At 39.3% G+C, this 15,371-nt stretch overlaps 1 non-coding gene across 1 annotated transcript; it reads left to right on the plus strand.

Moving 5' to 3' along the window:
* Nucleotides 1-10,472: 10,472 nt before the first annotated feature.
* Nucleotides 10,473-10,580, plus strand: LOC112724497 (small nucleolar RNA R71). The gene has a single exon (XR_003163657.1). It is a non-coding gene; the product is annotated as a small nucleolar RNA R71 (small nucleolar RNA).
* The last annotated feature ends 4,791 nt before the right edge of the window (nt 10,581-15,371 follow it).

A 15,371-nucleotide genomic window follows, 5' to 3' on the forward strand; every position in this document is an offset into this window, starting at 1 on the left:
TAGAGTGGATGTCCAAACCTTCAGACAGAAGGAAGGTGAATCCCTCTATGAAGCTTGGAAAAGATACAAGCAATTGATCAGAAGGTGTCCTTCTGACATGTTTTCAAAATAGAGCATCATATGTATATTCTATGATGGTCTGTCTGAATTGTCCAAGATGTCATTAGACCACTCTACTGGAGGATCTCTTCATCTGAAGAAGAAGCCTGCAGAAGCCCAGGAACTCATTGAAATGGTTGCAAATAACCAGTTCATGTACACTTCTGAAAGGAATCCTGTGAATAATGGGACAACTCAGAAGAAAGGAGTTCTTGAGATTGATACTTTGAATGCAATATTAGCTCAGAATAAAATATTGACTCAGCAAGTCAATATGATTTCTCAGAGTCTGACTGAAATGCAAGCTGCATCAGGCAGTACTAAAGAAGCCTCCCCTGAAGGAGAAGCTTATGACCCTGAGAATCCTACAATGGAAGAGGTGAATTACATGGGAGAATCCTATGGAAACACCTATAATCCTTCATGGAGGAATCATCCTAATCTCTCATGGAAGGATCAACGGAAGCCTAATCAAGGCTTCAATAATAATAATAATGGTGTAAGAAACAGGTTTGGCAATAGCAAACCTTTTCCATCATCTTCTCAGCAATAGACAGAGAATTCTAAGTAGAGCAACTCTGACTTAGCAACTGTAGTCTCTGATCTATCTAAGACCACTCTCAGCTTTATGACTGAAGCAAGATCCTCCATTAGAAATTTAGAGGTACAAGTGGGTCAGCTGAGTAAAAAAGTTACTGAACTCCCTCCTAGTACTTTCCCAAGCAATACAGAAGAGAATCCAAAAAGAGAGTGCAAGGCCATAAATATAACCCACATGGCCGAACCTGGAGAGGAAGAAAAGGCAGTGATTTCCAGTGAAGAAGACCTCAATGGACGTCCACTGGCCTCCAAGGAGTTCCCTAATGAGGAACCAAAGGAATCTGAGGCTCATATAGAGACCATAGAGATTCCACTGAATTTACTATTGCCATTCATGAGCTCTGAAGAGTATTCTTCCTCTGAAGAGGATGAAGATATTGCTGAAGAGCAAGTTGCTCAATATCTGGGAGCAATCATGAAGCTGAATGCCAAGTTATTTGGTAATGAGACTTGGGAGGATAAACCCCCATTGCTCATCAATGAACTAAATGATCTGGTTCAACTGAAATTACCTCAGAAGAAATAGGATCCTAGAAAGTTCTTAATACCTTGTACCATAGGCACCATGACCTTTGAGAAGGCTCTGTGTGACCTGGGATCAGGGATAAATCTCATGCCACTCTCTGTAATGGAGAAACTAGAGATCTTTGAGGTACAAGCTGCAAGAATCTCACTAGAGATGGCAGACAATTCAAGGAAACAGGCTTATGGACTTGTAGAGGATGTCTTAGTGAAGGTTGAAGGCTATTACATCCCTGCTAACTTCATAATCCTAGATGCTGGTGATAAACCCATATTTTATGATATATTTTGTGCTTAATTCGAGTGATTTATCCAATCCTTCACCCACTTATTCATATTAATTGCATGATTTTACTTCTCCTTCCTTATTATATGATGTATGTGAAAAACATGTTTCCTATGCTTAAAATTAATTATTTTAATTACCTTTAATTCCATTCGATGCCATGACTAGTGTGTTGAGTAGTTTCAGATCTTCTAAGGCAGGAATGACTTAAAGGATGGAAAGGAAACATACAAAAATTGAAGGAAAGCACAAAACGGAGTTTCTGAAGAAACTGGCATCCACGCGATCGCATGGGCGATGCGAACGCATGCCAAGCGCGAATCAACAATGACGCGGCCGCATGACTGACACGACCGCGTGACAAGAAAAGCTCCGAATGACGTGACCGTGTGACCCACGCGGACGCGTGATAGAGGCCATGCACCAGAAATTGCAAAAAACGCCCCCAGCGATTTCTGAAGCCCTTTTTGGCCCAAATCCAAGTCCAGAAGGCATAGACCAGAGGTTATGAAGTGAGGGAATGCATCCATTCAGGGAGAGCTCGCCAATTTAGTTACTTCTCATGAATTAGGTTAGTCTTGAGAGAGGTTCTCTCCTCTCTCTTTTAGTATTAAGATTTAGGACTTCTCTTAGTTTTAGGAGTGACTCTCGATCCAGGTTTAATGTTCCTTTGCTTTAAGCTTCCCTTTTACTTTTGTTCATTCCATTACTTTAGTTGTTTATTTACTTTTGCCATTTAATTTATGAATTCTCCTATGTTACAATTACTCTTTTGAATTAATGCTATGTGAGGTATTTCAGTTTAATATTGCTTTCTTTTATTTATGTCACTATTGCTTTCAATCTGAAGATACTTTTATTCCAGCAAATTTACTTTTTCCCTTTTGGTCTTGGTTAAGAAATCAGTAACTCAGGAGTTATCTTAGCTCAACATAATTGATAACTGTTATCTTTGCTAATTGAATTGACTTTCAATAATCCCAATCTTTTCTTAGGAAATAAATAGGATTCGAAGGTCAAACTAATTAATCCCTTGACTTTCCCTTACTTTAGCAAAGGTTAACTAAGTGGAATTAAGATTCAATCTTCTTTATTGTTGAGAAGGATAACTAATTTGGACTTCCAATTTCTCATACCTTGCCAAAAGTTTGCGTTACAGTATTTATTTATTTTCAGTTGCCATTTAAATTAATTGCCATATTTGTTCCTCATTCTTGAAACCTCAAATTTACAATCTCCATAACCAATAATAAGAACATACTTCCCTGTAGTTCCTTTAGAAGACGACCCGAGGTTTGAATACTCGGTTATCAATTTCAAGGGGTTTGTTACTTGTGACAACCAAAACGTTTGTATGAAAGGGCTTTTGTTGGTTTAGAAGCTATACATGCAACGAGGATTTATTTGTGAATTTCTAGACCACGCAAAAGTTCCCTCATCAACTGGGAAGGATGAAGATGAATCCATCATCCTTGGAAGACCCTTCCTAGCCACAGCAAGAGCTGTGATTGATGTGGACAGAGGAGAGTTAGTCCTTCAATTGAATGAGGACTACCTTGCATTTAAGGCTTAAGGATCTTCTTCTGTAACCATGGAGAGGAAGCATGAAAAGCTTCTCTCAATACAAAGTCAAACAGAGCCCTCACACTCAACTTCTAAGTTTGGTGTTGGGAGGCCAACATCAAGCTCTGAGTCTCTGTAAAAGCTCTCTAAGAGCTTACTGTCAAGCTATTAACATTAAAGAAGCGCTTGTTGGGATGCAAACCAATGTTATTTAATTATATTTATTTTCTTTTCCATTGCTATTTTATGTTTTCTTTAGGCTGATAATCATGTGAAGTCACAAAAACAACAAAAAAAATTCAAAAACAGAATGAAAAATAGCATTAAAAATACACACCCTAGAGGACAGACTTACTGGCGTTTAAACGCCAGTGAGGATAGCAGAATGGGCATTTAACGCCCAGCCTGGCAGCATTCTGAGCGTTAAATGCCAGAATGGGCAGCACTCTGGGCATTTAACGCCAGAGAGAGCTGTCTGGCATATGGCTGGCGTTTAACGCCAGAAATGGGCAGCAGAGTGGCGTTTAACGCCAGGAAAGGTAGCAGAGCTGGAGTTAAACGCCAGAATTGGCACAAAATGGGTGTTTGAACGCCAGAATGGTGCAGGGACTTGAATTCCTTGATACCTCAGGATCTGTGGACCCCACAGGATCCCCACCTACCCCACCTCTTCTTCTCTCCTCTTCACACCTTTCCATAACACTCTTCCCCAAACACCATTGACCAATCACCTCAATCACTCGTCCCCAGACACCCCTTGGTGCACGAAATTGTGATCTCAGGCAACGGCACCAAAAACTCTGTACGCACGTCTTAATAAATTGTTTTTCATTCACAACTTCGATACAACTAACCAGCAAGTGCACTGGGTCGTCCAAGTAATAAACCTTATGTGAGTAAGGGTCGATCCCATGGAGATTGTCGGCTTGAAGCAAGCTATGGTCACCTTGTAAATCTCAGTCAGGCGGATATAAAATAGTTATGGAGTTTTCGAAAATACATAATAAAATAGGGATAGAAATACTTATGTATATCACTGGTGAGAATTTCAGATAAACGTATAGAGATGCTTTCGTTTCTCTAAACCTCTGCTTTCCTGCTGTCTTCATCCAATCAGTCTTACTCCTTTCTATGGCTGGCTTGATGTAAGGACATCACCATTGGCAATGGCTACTTTTGATCCTCTCTGGAAAATGGTCCGATGCGCTGTCACTGCATGGCTAATCGTCTGGAGGCATCACTGTGGTCAATGGCTGCATCCTATCCTCTTGTGAAAATGGTCCAAATGCTCTGTCACAGCACGGCTAATCATTTGAGGTTCTCGATCATACTGGAATAGGATTCACCCTCCTTTTGCGTCTGTCACTACGCCCAGCACTCGCGAGTTTGAAATTCATCACAGTCATTCAATCCCAGAATCCTACTCGGAATACCACAGACAAAGTTTAGACTTTCTGGATTCTCATGAATGCCACCATCAATCTAGCTTATACCACGAAGATTCTGATTAAGAGATCCAAGAGATAATCATTCAATCGAAGGTAGAACGGAAGTGGTTGTCAGGCACACATTCGTGGGAGAATGATGATGATTGTCACTTTCATCACATTCATGTTGAAGTGCGAATGAATATCTTAGAAGTGGAATAAGTTGAGTTGAATAGAAAAACAGTAGTACTTTGCATTAAATCATGAGGAACAGCAGAGCTCCACACCTTAATCTATGGAGTGTAGAAACTCTACCGTTGAAAATACATAAGTGAAAGGTCCAGGCATGGCCGAATGGCCAGCCCCCATGATCTAAGAACTATATGTCCCAAGATGTCTAATACAATAGTAAAAAGTTCTATTTATAATAAACTAGCTACTAGGGTTTACAGAAGTAAGTAATTGATGCATAAATCCACTTTTGGGGCCCACTTGGTGTGTGCTTGGGCTGAGCTTGAATGTTACACGTGCAGAGGTTCTTTCTGGAGTTGAACGCCAGGTTGTAACGTGTTTCTGGCGTTCAACTCTGGTTTGTGACGTGTTTTTGGCGTTTAACTCCAGACAGCAGCGTAGAACTGGCGTTCAACGCCCTTTTGCGTCGTCTAAAATCGGCCAAAGTATGGACTATTATATATTGCTGAAAAGCCCTAGATGTCTACTTTCTAATGCAATTGGAAGCGCGCCATTTTGAGTTCTGTAGCTCCAGAAAATCTATTTTGAGTGCAAGGAGGTCAGAATCCAACAGCATCAGCAGTCCTTCTTCAACCTCTGATTCTGATTTTTTGCTCAAGTCCCTCAATTTCAGCCAGAAAATACCTGAAATCACAGAAAAACACACAAACTCATAGTAAAGTCCAGAAATATGAATTTAACATAAAAACTAATGAAAACATCCCTAAAAGTAACTAGATTCTACTAAAAACATACTAAAAACAATGCCAAAAAGCGAATAAATTATCTGCTCATCACAACACCAAACTTAAATTGTTGCTTGTTCCCAAGCAACTGAAAATCAAATAGGATAAAAAGAAGAGAATATACTATAAATTCCAAACTATCAATGAAACATAGCTTCAATCAGATGAGCGGGACTTGTAGCTTTTTGCCTCTTGAATAGTTTTGGCATCTCACTTTATCCATTGAAGTTCAGAATGATTGGCATCTATAGAAACTCAGAGTTCAGATAGTGTTATTGATTCTCCTAGTTCAGTATGATGATTCTTGAACACAGCTATTTTATGAGTCTTGGCCGTGGCCCTAAGCACTTTGTTTTCCAGTATTACCACCGGATACATACATGCCACAGACACATAACTAGGTGAACCTTTTCAGATTGTGACTCAGCTTTGCTAAAGTCCCCAATTAGAGGTGTCCAGGGTTCTTAAGCACACTCTTCTTTTGCTTTGGACCTTGACTTTAACCGCTCAGTCTCAAGTTTTCACTTGACACCTTCACGCCACAAGCACATGGTTAGGGACAGCTTGGTTTAGCCGCTTAGGCCAGGATTTTATTCCTTTAGGCCCTCCTATCCACTGATGCTCAAAGCCTTGGGATCCTTTTTATTTACCCTTGCCTTTTGGTTTTAAGGGTTATTGGCTTTTTGCTCTTGCCTTTTGGTTTTAAGAGCTGTGACTTTTTCTGCTTGCTTTTTCTCTTTTTTTTTTTTGCCTATTTTTTTTCTGCAAGCTTTGTTCTTTGCTGCTTTTTCTTGCTTCAAGAATCATTTTTATGATTTTTCAGATTATCAAATAACATGTCTCCTTGTCATCATTCTTTCAAGAGCCAACATATTTAACATTCTTAAACAACAACTTCAAAAGACATATGCACTGTTCAAGCATTTATTCAGAAAATAAGAAGCATTGTCACCACATCAATATAATTAAACTAAGTTCAAGGATAAATTCGAAACTCATGTACTTCTTGTTCTTTTGAATTAAAAAAATTTTCATTTAAGAGAGGTGATGGATTCATAGGACATTCATAACCTTAAGACAAAGTTACTAAACACTAATGATCATGTAATAAGACACAAACATAGATAAGCACTTAACATAAAGAACGAAAAACAGAGAAAGTAAGAACAAGGAATGAGTCCACCTTAGTGATGGTGGCGTTTCCTTCTTGAGGAACCAATGATGTCCTTGAGCTCTTCTATGTCTCTTCCTTGTCTTTGTTGCCCCTCCCTCATTACTTTTTGATCTTCTCTAACTTCATGAAGGATGATAGAGTGCTCTTGATGTTCCACCCTTAATTGTCCCATGTTGGAACTTAATTCTCCTAGGGAAGTGTTGATTTGCTCCCAATAGTTTTGTGGAGGAAAATACATTTGAGGCATCTCCGGGATCTCATGGTGATGAGCTTCATGCGCCTCTTGAGATCCATGAATGGGCTCTCTTGCTTGCTCCATCCTTTTCTTAGTGATGGGCTTCTCTTCCTCAATGGGAATGTCTCCTTCTATGAAAGCTCCAACTGAGTAACATAGATGGCAAATAAGATGAGGAAAAGCTAGCCTTGCCCCAGGAGAGGGCTTTTCGGCTATTTTGTAGAGTTCAAGGGAGATGACTTCATGAACTTCTACTTCCTCTCCAATCATGATGCTATGGATCATGATGGCCCGATCCACAATAACTTCAGATCGGTTGCTAGTGGGGATGATGGAGCGTTGGATGAACTCCAACCATCCTCTAGCTACAGGCTTAAGGTCAAGTCTTCTTAGTTGAACTGGCTTGCCTTTGGAGTCAATCTTCCATTGAGCTCCTTCCACACATATGTCCATAAGGACTTGGTCCAACCTTTGATTAAAGTTTACCCTTCTAGTGTAGAGGCGTGCATCTCCTTGCATCATAGGCAAGTTGAACGCCAACCTCACATTTTTCGGACTAAAATCTAAGTATTTCCCCCGAACCATTGTAATGTAATTCTTTGGATTTGGGTTCTTACTTTGATCATGGTTCCTAGTGATCCATGCATTGGCATAGAACTCTTGAACCATTAGGATGCCGACTTGTTGGATGGGGTTTGTTAGAACTTTCCAACCTCTTCTTTGGATTTCATGTCGGATCTCCGGATACTCATTTCTCTTGAGTTTGAAAGGGACCTCAGGGATCACCTTCTTCTTGGCCACAACATCATAGAAGTGGTCTTGATGAGCTTTGGAGATGAATCTTTCCATCTCCCATGACTCGGAGGTGGAAGCTTTTGTCTTCCCTTTCCCTTTTCTAGAGGATTCTCTGGTCTTGGGTGCCATCAATGGTAATGGAAAAACAAAAAGCTTATGCTTTTACCACACCAAACTTAGAATATTGCTCGCCCTCGATCAAGAGAAGAAAGAATAGATGAAGAAGAAGAAGAAATAGAGAAGAGGAAGAGAGAGAGGTGTTTCGGCCAAGAAGGGGAATAGAGGGTTGTGTTGTGTGAATTTGAAGAAGAATGGAGGGCTTTATATAGGGAAGGGAGGGGGGGTAAGGTTCAGCCATAAGGGTGGGTTTTGGGTGGGAAATTGATTTTGAATTTTGAAGGTAGGTAGGGTTTATGAGGTAGGTTTATGGGGAAGAGTGGATGGATGTGAGTGGTGAAGTGGTGATAGGGAAGAGAGATAGGGAAGAGAGATTAAGGTGATTGGTAAAGAGTTTTGGGGAAGAGTGTTTATGGGATTGTGTGAAAGAGGGGTGAGAAGAAGTGAGTGGAGGTAGGTGGGGATCCTGTGGGGTCCACAGATCCTGAGGTGTTCAAGGATTTACAACCTTGCACCAAATTAGGCATGCAATATACCCTTGCACACAACTCTGGGCGTTCAGCGCCAGATTGGTGCTTGTTCTGGGCGTTGAACGCCCATTTGTTGCCCATTTCTGGCGTTGAACGCCAGAACCATGCTTGTTCTGGGCGTTCAGCACCGGCTCTTCTCCAGGGTGCAATTCTGGCGTTCAAATGCCCAGATGCTGCCCATTTTGGGCGTTCAGCACCAGAACCATGCTCTGTTCTGGCGTTGAACGCCAGCCAGATGCTTCTTACTGGCGTTTAAATGCAAGTGAGATCTTCCTCCAGGGTGTGATTTTTCTTCTGCTGTTTTTGATTCCATTTTCAATTTTTATATTTATTTTGTGACTCCACATGATCATGAACCTAATAAAACATGAAAAACAATGAAAATAAAAATTGGGTTGCCTCCCAACAAGCGCTTCTTTAATGTCAATAGCTTGACAGTGGGCTCTCATGGAGCCTCACAGATGTTCAGAGCATTGTTGAGACTCCCCAACACCAAACTTAGAGTTTGGATATGGGAGTTCAACACCAAACTTAGAGTTTGGTTGTGGCCTCCCAACACCAAACTTAGAGTTTGACTGTGGGGGCTCTAGTTGACTCTGTTTTGAGAGAAGCTTACTGTGCCTCTTTTCCATGTTTACAGAAGGATGTCCTTGAGTTTTAAACTCAAGGGAGTCCTCATTCAATTGAAGGAGTAGTTCACCTCTGTTAACATCAATCATAGCTCTTGCTGTGGCTAGGAAGGGTCTTCCAAGGATGATGGATTCATCCTCATCCTTTCCAGTATCTAGGATTATGAAATCAGCAGGGATGTAAAGGCCTTCAACCTTTACTAATATGTCCTCTACTTGTCCATAAGCCTATTTCCTGGAATTGTCTGCCATCTCTAATGAGATTTTAGCAGCTTGTACCTCAAAGATTCCCAGTTTCTCTATTACAGAGAGGGGCATGAGGTTTATCCCTGAACCAAGGTCACATAGAGCCTTTTCAAAGATCATGGTGCCTATGGTACAAGGTATTAGGAACTTTCCAGGATCCTGTTTCTTCTGAGGCAATGTCAGTTGATCCAAATCACTCAGTTCATTAGTGAACAAGGGAGGTTCATCTTCCCAAGTCTCAATACCAAATAATTTGGCATTCAGCTTCATGATTGCACCAAGGTACTTGGTAACTTGCTCTTCAGTAACATCCTCATTCTCTTCAGAAGAGGAATACTCATCAGAGCTCATGAATGGCATAAAGAGGTTTAATGGAATCTTTATGGTCTCTAGATGAGCCTCAGATTCCTTTGGTTCCTCAGAGGGAAACTCCTTATTGATCACTGGACGTCCCAGGAGGTCTTCCTCCTTGGGATTCACGTCCTCCCCTTCCTTTCTAGGTTTGGCCGTGTTGACTATGTCAATGGCCTTGCACTCTCCTTTTGGATTTTCTTCTGTATTGCTTGGGAGAGTACTAGGAGGGATTTCAGTGATCCTTTTACTCAGCTGGCCCACTTGTGCCTCCAAATTTCTAATTGAGGACCTTGTTTCATTCATGAAACTTACAGTGGCCTTAGATATATCAGAGACTAAGTTTGCTAAATTAGATGTATTTTGTTCAGAGTTCTCTGTCTGTTGCTGAGTGGATGATGGAAAAGGTTTACTATTGTTAAACATGTTTCTTCCATCATTATTAAAGCCTTGTTGAGGCTTTTGTTGATCCTTCCATGAGAAACTTGGGTGATTTCTCCATGAGGGGTTATAGGTGTTTCCATAAGGTTCACCCATGTAATTCACCTTTGCTATTGCAGGGTTCTCAGGATCATAAGCTTCTTCTTCAGAAGATGCCTCTTGAGTGCTGTTGGATGCAGCTTGCATTCCATTCAGACTCTGAGAAATCATATTGACTTGCTGAGTCAATATTTTGTTCTGAGCCAATATGGCATTCAGAGTATCAATTTCAAGAATTCCCTTCTTCTGAGGCGTCCCATTGCTTACAGGATTCCTCTCAGAAGTGTACATGAACTGGTTATTAGCAACCATGTCAATGAGTTCTTGAGCTTCTGTAGGCGTTTTCTTTAGGTGAATGGATCCACCTGCAGAAGTATCCAATGACATTTTAGCTAATTCAGACAGACCATCATAGAATATATCCAGGATGGTCCATTCTGAAAGCATGTCAGAAGGACACTTTTTGGTCAGTTGCTTGTATCTCTCCCAAGCTTCATAGAGGGATTCACCTTCTTTCTGTCTGAAGGTTTGAACATCCACTCTAAGCTTGCTCAGCTTTTGAGGAGGAAAGAACTTGGCTAAGAAAGTCGTGACCAGCTTATCCCAAGAGTTCAGGCTATCTTTGGGTTGAGAGTCCAACCACACTCTAGCTCTGTCTCTTACAGCAAAAGGAAAAAGCATGAGCCTGTAGACTTCAGGATCTACTCCATTAGTCTTAACAGTATCACAGATCTGCAAAAATGCAGTTAAGAACTGAAAAGGATCTTCAGATGGAAGTCCATGAAACTTGCAGTTCTGCTGCATCAGAGAAACTAATTGAGGTTTCAGCTCAAAATTGTTTGCTCCAATGGTAGGGATAGAGATGCTTCTTCCATGTAAATTGGAATTAGGTGCAGTAAAGTCACCAAGCATCCTCCTTGTATTATTATTATTTTCGGCTGCCATCTCCTCTTCTTGTTCAAAAATTTCTGAAAGGTGCTTGCTGGATTGTTGTAATTTAGCTTCTTTTAGTTTCCTCTTCAGAGTCCTTTCAGGTTCTGGATCTGCTTCAACAAGAATGTTCTTGTCCTTGCTCCTGCTCATATGAAAAAGGAGGGAACAGAAAAATAATAATAATAGGGATCCTTTTTACCACAGTATAGAGGTCCCTGTGTGAGTAGAAGAAAAGAAGAAAAGAATGTAATGTAAAGAAAGAAACACAAGGGTGAGGAGAGCAGAGATGTGAGATGAAGAGAAGTGTTAGTAGATGAATAAATAAATAGAAGGAGATGAGAGAGAAAGGGAATTTTCGAAAATTATTTTTGAAAAAGAGTTAGTGATTTTCGAAAATAGTTTTTGAAAAAGGGTAGTAATTTTCGAAAAATAAAATAAAAAATTAAAATAATTAGTTAATTAAAAAGAAATTTTGAAAAAGAGGGAGATATTTTCGAAAATTAGAGAGAGAGAGTTAGTTAGGTAGTTTTGAAAAAGATAAGAAACAAACAAAGAGTTAGTTAGTTAGTTGAAACAAATTTGAAAATCAATTTTGAAAAGATAAGAAGATAAGAAGTTAGAAAAGATATTTTGAAATCAAATTTTTGAAGAAGATATGATAAGAAGATATTTTTGAAAAGATATGATTGAAATTAGTTTTGAAAAAGATTTGATTTTTAAAATCACAATTAATGACTTGATTCACGAGAAATCACAAAATATGATTCTAGAACTTAAAGTTTGAATCTTTCTTAACAAGCAAGTAACAAACTTGAAATTTTTGAATCAAAACATTAATTGATGATGTTATTTTCAAAATTCATGTGATAAAGATAAGAAAAAGATTTTTGAAAAATATTTTTAAAATTTTCGAAAATAACTAAGAAAAATAAAAAAGATTTGATTTTTGAAAAAGATTTTGAAAAAGATAAGATTTTTAAATTGAAAATTTGATTTGACTCATTAGAAACAACTAGATTTTAAAATTTTTTGAAAAAGTCAACTCAAATTTTCGAATTTTATGAGAGGAAAAAGGGAAAGATTTTTTTTTTTGAATTTTTTTATGATGAGAGAGAAAAACATGAAAATGATGCAATGCATGAAAATTTTTAGATCAAAACAATGAATGCATGCAAGAATGCTATGAATGTCAAGATGAACACCAAGAACACTTTGAAGATCATGATGAACATCAAGAACATATTTTTGAAAAAAATTTTTATGCAAAGAAAACATGCAAGACACCAAACTTAGAAATGTTTGATGCTTAGACTCTATGGATGCAAAAATGCACATGAAAAACAAGAAAAGACACAAAACAAGAAAACATCAAGATCAAACAAGAAGACTTACCAAGAACAACTTGAAGATCATGAAGAACACCATGAATGCATGATTTTTTTCGAAAAATGCAAGATGAACATGCAATTGACACCAAACTTAAAATCTGACTCAAGACTCAAATAAGAAACACAAAATATTTTTGATTTTTTTTATGATTTTCTAAAATTTTTTTGGATTTTTTCGAAAATTATATATGAAAAAGAAAAATAAGGATTCCAAAATTTTTAATATGAATTCCAGGAATCTTTGTACTCTTAGTCTAAAGCTCCAATCTGAGGGTTAGACATGGCTTAATAGCCAGTCAAGCTTTAGAAGAGATTTATACTTTCCATGTATAGAGCAACTAAGTGTGTGAGAATCAACAAGCTCTTGTGATGATAAGTTGAAACCCCAGTCCAAAAGATTAGACATGACTTACACCCAGCCAGAATTCAACAAAACATTATGAAACACTAGAATTCATTCTTAAAAATTCTGAAGAAAAATATATTTTTGAAAACAGATGAGAAATTTTTGAAAGATTTTTGAAAAATTTTTAAAAAATAAAACAAAATGAAAATTACCTAATCTGAGCAACAAGATGAACCGTCAGTTGTCCAAACTCGAACAATCCCCAGCAACGGCGCCAAAAACTTGGTGCACGAAATTGTGATCTCAGGCAACGGCGCCAAAAACTCTGTACGCACGTCTTAATAAATTGTTTTTCATTCACAACTTCGATACAACTAACCAGCAAGTGCACTGGGTCGTCCAAGTAATAATCCTTACGTGAGTAAGGGTCGATCCCACGGAGATTGTCGGCTTGAAGCAAGCTATGGTCACCTTGTAAATCTCAGTCAGGCGGACATAAAATAGTTATGGAGTTTTCGAAAATACATAATAAAATAGGGATAGAAATACTTATGTATATCACTGGTGAGAATTTCAGATAAACGTATAGAGATGCTTTCGTTCCTCTAAACCTCTGCTTTCCTGCTGTCTTCATCCAATCAGTCTTACTCCTTTCTATGGCTGGCTTTATGTAAAGACATCACCATTGGCAATGGCTACTTTTGATCCTCTCTAGAAAATGGTCCGATGCGCTGTCACTGCATGGCTAATCGTCTGGAGGCATCACCGTGGTCAATGGCTGCATCCTATCCTCTTGTGAAAATAGTCCAAATGCTTTGTCACAGCACGGCTAATCATCTGAGGTTCTCGATCATACTGGAATAGGGTTCACCCTCCTTTTGCGTTTGTCACAACGCCCAGCACTCATGAGTTTGAAGTTCGTCACAGTCATTCAATCCCAGAATCCTACTCGGAATACCACAGACAAGGTTTAGACTTTCCGGATTCTCATGAATGCCGCCATCAATCTAGCTTATACCACGAAGATTCTGATTAAGAGATCCAAGAGATAATCATTCAATCGAAGGTAGAACGGAAGTGGTTGTCAGGCACGCGTTTGTGGGGGAATGATGATGATTGTCACTTTCATCACATTCATGTTGAAGTGCGAATGAATATCTTAGAAGCGGAATAAGTTGAGTTGAATAGAAAAACAGTAGTACTTTGCATTAAATCATGAGGAATGAGGAACAGCAGAGCTCCACACCTTAATCTATGGAGTGTAGAAACTCTACCGTTGAAAATACATAAGTGAAAGGTCCAGGCATGGCCGAATGGCCAGCCCCTATGATCTATCCCAAGATGTCTAATACAATAGTAAAAAGTTCTATTTATAATAAACTAGCTACTAGGGTTTACAAAAGTAAGTAACTGATGCATAAATCCACTTCCGGGGCCCACTTGGTGTGTGCTTGGGCTAAGCTTGAATGTTACACGTGCAGAGGTTCTTTCTAGAGTTGAACGCCAGGTTGTAACGTGTTTCTGGCGTTCAACTCTGGTTTGTGACGTGTTTCTGGCGTTTAACTCCAGACAGCAGCGTAGAACTGGCGTTCAACGCCCTTTTGCATCCTATAAACTCGGCCAAAGTATGGACTATTATATATTTCTAGAAAGCCCTGAATGTCTACTTTCCAACGCAATTGGAAGTGCGCCATTTTGAGTTCTGTAGCGCCATAAAATCCATTTTGAGTGCAGGGAGGTCAGAATCCAACAGCATCAGCAGTCCTTCTTCAACCTCTGAATCTGATTTTTTGCTCAAGTCCCTCAATTTCAGCCAGAAAATACCTGAAATCACAGAAAAAAACACAAATTCATAGTAAAGTCCAGAAATGTGAATTTAACATAAAAACTAATGAAAACATCCCTAAAAGTAAGTAGATTCTACTAAAAACATACTAAAAACAATGCCAAAAAGCGTATAAATTATCCGCTCATCACCCCTCACCTGTCAAATCCTACCCTCTTCCCCACAACCTCTTCACCACTCACATCCATCCATCATAAAACCCCACCTACCTTACCATTCAAATTCAAACCATTTCCCCTCCCAAACCCACCCACACATGGTCGAATACCCTCTCTCCCTTACCCTATAAATACCCCTCCTTACCACCTTCATTTTCACACAACATACACACCACTACCCCCTTGGCCGAACTACTCACCTCCTTCCATCTCCTCCATTTCTTCTTCTTCTACTCATTTTTTTTTCTTTTGCTCGAGGACGAGTAAATCTTCTAAGTTTGGTGTGGGAAAAGCTAAAGCTTTTTGTTTTTTCTATAACCACTAATGGCACCTAAGGCTAGAAAAACCTCTAGAAAGAGGAAAGGGAAAGCAATTGCTTCCTCTTCTGAGTCATGAGAGATTGAGAGATTCATCTCAAAGGTCCATCAACACCACTTCTATGAAGTTGTGGCTAAGAAAAAGGTGATCCCCGAGGTCCTCTTTAAGCTCAAAAAGAGTGAATATCCAGAGATCCGACATGAAGTTCGAAGAAGAGGTTGGGAAATTCTCACCAACCCCATTCAACAAGTCAGGATCTTAATGGTTCAAGAGTTCTATGCCAATGCATGGATCACTAAGAACCATGACCAAAGTGTGAACCCGAACCCAAAGAATTGGCTCACAATGGTT

This window comes from Arachis hypogaea, chromosome 11, assembly GCF_003086295.3.
Source record: "Arachis hypogaea cultivar Tifrunner chromosome 11, arahy.Tifrunner.gnm2.J5K5, whole genome shotgun sequence".
In the NCBI taxonomy this organism is placed as follows: Eukaryota; Viridiplantae; Streptophyta; class Magnoliopsida; order Fabales; family Fabaceae; genus Arachis; species Arachis hypogaea.